Genomic DNA, 5,745 nt, shown 5'->3' with positions numbered 1-5,745 from the left:
TTTATTCCGGACGGCTAAATCCTCTGTTTTACTCAACGGGACACCGGGCAGACAATTTTTTTTGCTTGCATGGGGTGCGCCAAGGAGACCCGCTCTCTCCACTTATTTTTGTGCTAGCTGCAGATCTGCTGCAAGCTGCCATCAATGACTCTTATAGAGCGGGTAATCTCCATCTGCCAATCCCAACTCAGGACGAGAATTATCCGGTGATACGGTACGCCGACGACACAATCCTTGTGTTGCCCGCTGAGGAAAGCCAAGCCAAAACCATCAAGTCCATCCTGCAAGATTATGCGTTATCGGTGGGGCTGCACATAAACTTTTAGAAATCAACTCTCATTACAGTCAACACCGCAGCGGCCACCACCGAGTGCTTAGCACAGGTCTTTGGCTGCGCCGTTGGATCCATGCCGTTTTCTTACCTAGGGTTGCCCATGGGAACGGCCAGGCCGACTGTCACAGACCTCATGCCGCTGGTGTCGTCGGTTGAGCGCAAACTCTCCACAGCAGCCTCTCTGCTTGACCTTGGCTCGAAGCTTACATTAGTGAACTCGGTGGTCACCTCCCTGGCAATCTATGCGATGTGCTCCATCAGGATCCTCCCAAAAATACTTGAGAATTTGGATAAACTTCGGCGTTACTGTCTTTGGGCAAAGAACACGGATGATGGTCTGAAGTCCGTCTCTCTGGCAGCCTGGGAACTAGTTTGCAGGCCCAAGAACAAGGGTGGGCTCGGGGTGCTCGACCTAAAGATCCAAAATCAGGGCCTGCTACTCAAACAGCTACACAAGTTCTATAACCGCATGGACATCCCATGGGTTGATCTCGTGTGGAACACGTACTATGAAGGCCTGGTCCCGCATGCTTCTGGTCCGTGTGGATCGTTCTGGTGGAAGGACGTCATGAATCTGGCGCCAACCTACAGGGCAATCACCTCGGTTGAGGTGGGGAATGGGAGCTCATCTTTGTTCTGGAAAGATGCCTGGCACGGTGACATTCTGGCTGATAGCCACCCCCGACTATTCTCCTTCACCAGGCATGAGGATGTATCTGTCAAAGTGCTCCTGACATCGCCTACGCTCGGCCAAAACTTCCATCTCCCACTCTCGGTCCAAGCTAGAGAAGAGCTGGATGATCTTCAAGCCTTCCTGGCCTCAATGGAGCTCGCGGAGGTGCACGATGTCTGGCACCTGATTTGGGGATCGGAGGAGTTCAACTCCAGCAAATTCTATCTTCATTGTTTTCGGGACATGGCAGCGGATGAGGCATTCAAATGGATCTGGAAATCAAAGTGCACCAACAAGTGGAAGGTTTTTGTATGGCTGCTCCTTGCGGATAGGCTGAACACTCGAGGTTTGCTCAAGAGGAAACATATGAAGTTGAGAGATGAAAACTATGCCTGCCTGCTGTGTGATCATCCACCCGAAGAAATGGTGGAACACTTGATCTTTCACTGTGACTTTAGTAGCGCATGTTGGGGAAAGCTGGGGATCACATGGCCTCCGCATGGCAACCGGGTGCAACTTTTGCATGCAGCTAAAACCACATGGGGGAGACCAATGTTCATGGAAGTCTTTATTATAGCCTCATGGAGCATCTGGAAAGAACGCAATAATAAACTGTTCAGAAATATGGCGCCGACCATCGAGGGATGGACCCAGAGATTCAAATTGGATTTCGGTATGATGAGACACAGAATCAAACAGGCCTTGGTGCCTTTTGTTGATCATGTAGTTGATCAGTTATAGCAGCATAGCCTTGTACCATTGATGTATAGGGATATCTTAACTCCTTCTGCCCCCATGTAATCTCTATTCTATGTAATCTTGTGTCTTGAATAGTAATACAAAAGTCAGTGGGGGGCTGCCCCCACTGTCCCAAGCTTTCAAAAAAATAAATCTTATTGGAGATCTATTTGATGTAACTCTTTTTGCGGTGTGTTTGTCGAGATCCGATGAATTGTGGGTTTATGATCAAGTCTATCTATGAACAATATTTGATTCTTCTCTAAAATCTTTTATGTATGATTGGTTATCTTTGCAAGTCTCTTCGAATTATCAGTTTGGTTTGGCCTACTAGATTGATCTTTCTTGCAATGGGACAAGTGCTTAGCTTTGGGTTCAATCTTGCGGTGCTCGATCCCAGTGACAGAAAGGGAAACGACACGTATTGTATTGTTGCCATCGAGAATAAAAAGATGGGGTTTATATCATATTGCTTGAGTTTATCCCTGTACATCATGTCATCTTACTTAATGTGTTACTCTATTCTTATGAACTTAATACTCTAGATGCATGCTGGATAGCGGTCGATGTGTGGAGTAATAGTAGTAGATGCAGGCAGGAGTCGGTCTACTTGTCACGGACGTGATGCCTATATACATGATCATGCCTAGATATTCTCATAATTATTCGCTTTTCTATCAATTGCTCGACAATAATTTGTTCACCTAGCATAATACTTATGCTATCTTGAGAGAAGCCACTAGTGAAACCTATGGCCTCCGGGTCTATTCTCATTTATATTAATCTTCCGTTAACAAGCTATTTCTATTTCCTTTTATTTTGCAATCTTTACTTTCAATCTTTATCATAAAAATACCAAAAATATTATCTTATCATCTCTATCAGATCTCACTCTCGTAAGTGACCGTGAAGGGATTGACAACCCCTTTATCGCGTTGGTTGCGAGGTTCTTATTTGTTTGTGTAGGTACGAGGGACTTGCGTGTGGCCTCCTACTGGATTGATACCTTGGTTCTCAAAAACTGAGCGAAATACTTACGCTACTTTGCTTCATCATCCTTTTCTCTTCAAGGGAAAACCAACGGAGTGCTCAAGAGGTAGCACACACTCCCTTTACCTTCGGGATTAGTGTTAAACATAAAATAAATGTTATTTCGTGTTTGCGTTGAGCATAAATATGATTGAATCATGTTTATTGCAATACGATTATTCATCTAAGTCAAAGAATAATTGTTGTTCTATTTACATGAATAAAACCTTCTATGGTCATACACTCAATATAAATGGTTTATTGAATCTCGATCGTAGTGATACACATATTCATAATATTGAAGCCAAAAGATGCAAAGTTAATAATGATAGTGCAACTTATATGTGGCACTACCGTTTAGGTCATATTGGTGTAAAGCGCATGAAGAAAATCCATGCTGATGGACTTTTGGAATCACTTGATTATGAATCACTTGATGTTTGCGAACCATGCCTCATGGGCAACATGACTAAGACTTCGTTCTTCGAAACAATGGAGTGAACAACGGACTTGTTGGAAACAATACATACTGATGTGTGCAGTCCAATGAGTGTTGAGGCTCGCGGCGGGTATCATTATTTTCTGACCTTCACAGATGATTTGAGCAGATATGGGTATATCTACTTAATGAAACATAAGTCTGAAACATTCGAAAAGTTCAAAAAAATTCAGAGTGAAGTGAAAAATCATCGTAACAAGAAAATAAAGTTTCTGCGATCTGATCATGGAGGAGAATATTTGAGTTCGAGTTTGGTCTTCATTTGAAACAATGAGGAATAGTTTCGCAACTCACGCCACCTGGAACACCACAATGTAATGGTGTGTCCGATCGTCATAACCGTACTTTATTAAATATGGTGCGATCTATGATGTCTCTTACCGATTTATCACTATCATTTTGGGGTTATGCATTAGAGACAGTTGCATTCACGTTAAATAGGGCACCATCTAAATCCGTTGAGACGACACCATATGAACTGTGATTTAGCAAGAAACCTAAGCTGTTATTTCTTAAAGTTTGGGGCTATGATGCTTATGTGAAGAAGTTTCAAATTGATAAGCTCAAACCCAAATCGGAGAAATGCGTCTTCATAGGATACCCAAAGAAAACTGTTGGGTAGACCTTCTATCACAGATCCGAAGGCAGGATATTCGTTGCTAAGAATGGATCCTTTCTAGACAAGAAGTTTCTCTCGAAAGAAGTGAGTGGGAGGAATGTATAACTTGATGAGGTAAGTGTACTTTCTCCCGAATTGGAAAGCAGTTCATCACAGAAATCAGTTCTAGTGATTCTACACCAATTAGTGAGGAAGTTAATGATGATGATCATGAAACTTCAGATCAACTTACTACCGAACCTCGTAGGTCAACCAGAATACGTTCCGCACCAGAGTGGTACGATAATCCTGTTCTGGAGGTCATGTTACTTGACCATGACGAACCTACGAACTATGAGGAAGCGATGATAAGCCCAGATTCCGCAAAATGGCTTGAGGCCATGAAATCTGAGATTGGATCCATGTATGAGAACAAAGTATGGACTTTGATTGACTTGCCTGATGATCGGTGAGCCATTCAGAATAAATGTATATTCAAGAGGAAGACGGACGCTGATAGTAGTGTTACTATCTACAAAGCTCGAATTGTCACAAAAAGGTTTTCGACAAGTTCAAGGTGTTGACTACAATGAGAATTTCTCACACGTATCGATGCTTAAAAGTCTGTCCGAATCATGTTAGCAGTTCCCGCATTTTATGAAATCTGGCAAATGGATATCAAAACTACATTCCTTAATGGATTTATTAAAGAAGAGTTGTATCTGATGCAACCAGAAGGTTTTGTCGATCCTAAAGGTGCTAACAAAGTGAGCAAGCTCCAACGATCCAGCTGTGGACTAGTGCAAGCATCTTGGAGTTGGAATATATCCTTTGATAAAGTGATCAAAGCATATGGTTTTATACAGACTTGTGGTGAAGCCTTTTTACAATAAAGTGAGTGGGAGCACTACAACATTTCTGTAAGTATATGTGAATGACATATTGTTGATCGAAAATAATGTAGAATTTTCTGGAAAGCATAAAGGAGTGTTTGAAAGGAGTTTTTCAAAGAAAGACCTTGGTGAAGCTACTTACATATTGAGCATCAAGTTCTATAGAGATAGAACAAGACGCTTGATAAATATTTTCAACGAGTACATATCTTGATAAGTTTTTGAAGTAGTTCAAAATGGAACAGTCAAAGAAGGAGTTCTTGCCTATGTTCCAAGGTGTGAAGTTGAGTAAAGACTCAAAACCCGACACGGCAGAAAATAGAAAGAGAATGATAAGTCATTCCCTATGCCTCAGTCATAGGTTCTATAAAGTATGCTATGCTGTGTACCAGACCTATTGTGTATCTCACCATGAGTTTGGCAAGAGGGTACAATTGTAATCCAGGAGTGGATCAATGAACAACGGTCAAAATTATCCTTAGTGGAATAAGGAAATGTTTCTCGGTTATGGAGGTGACAAAGAGTTCGTCGTAAAGAGTTACATCGATGCAAGCTTTGGCACCGATCTGGATGACTCTAAGTCTCGATCTAGATACATATTGAAAGTGGGAGCACTTAGCTAGAGTAGTTCCATGCAAAGCATTGTAGACATAGAAAATTTGCAAAATACATACGGCTCCAAATGTGGCAGACCCATTGACTAAATTTCTCTCACAAGCAAAACATGATCACTTTTTGGGTGTTAATCACATATCGATGTGAACTAGATTATTGACTCTAGTAAATCCTTTGGGTGTTAGTCACATAGAGATGTGAACTAATCACATAAAGATGTGAACTAATCACATAAAGATGTGAACTATTGGTGTTAAATCACATGACGATGTGAACTAGATTATTGACTCTAGTGCAAGTGGGAGACTGAAGGAAATATGCCCTAGAGGCAATAATAAAGTTGTTATTTATATTTCCTTCTATCAT

This window comes from Triticum dicoccoides, chromosome 5A, assembly GCF_002162155.2.
Source record: "Triticum dicoccoides isolate Atlit2015 ecotype Zavitan chromosome 5A, WEW_v2.0, whole genome shotgun sequence".
Lineage (NCBI taxonomy): Eukaryota > Viridiplantae > Streptophyta > Magnoliopsida > Poales > Poaceae > Triticum > Triticum dicoccoides.
This window is presented reverse-complemented; position numbering follows the sequence as displayed.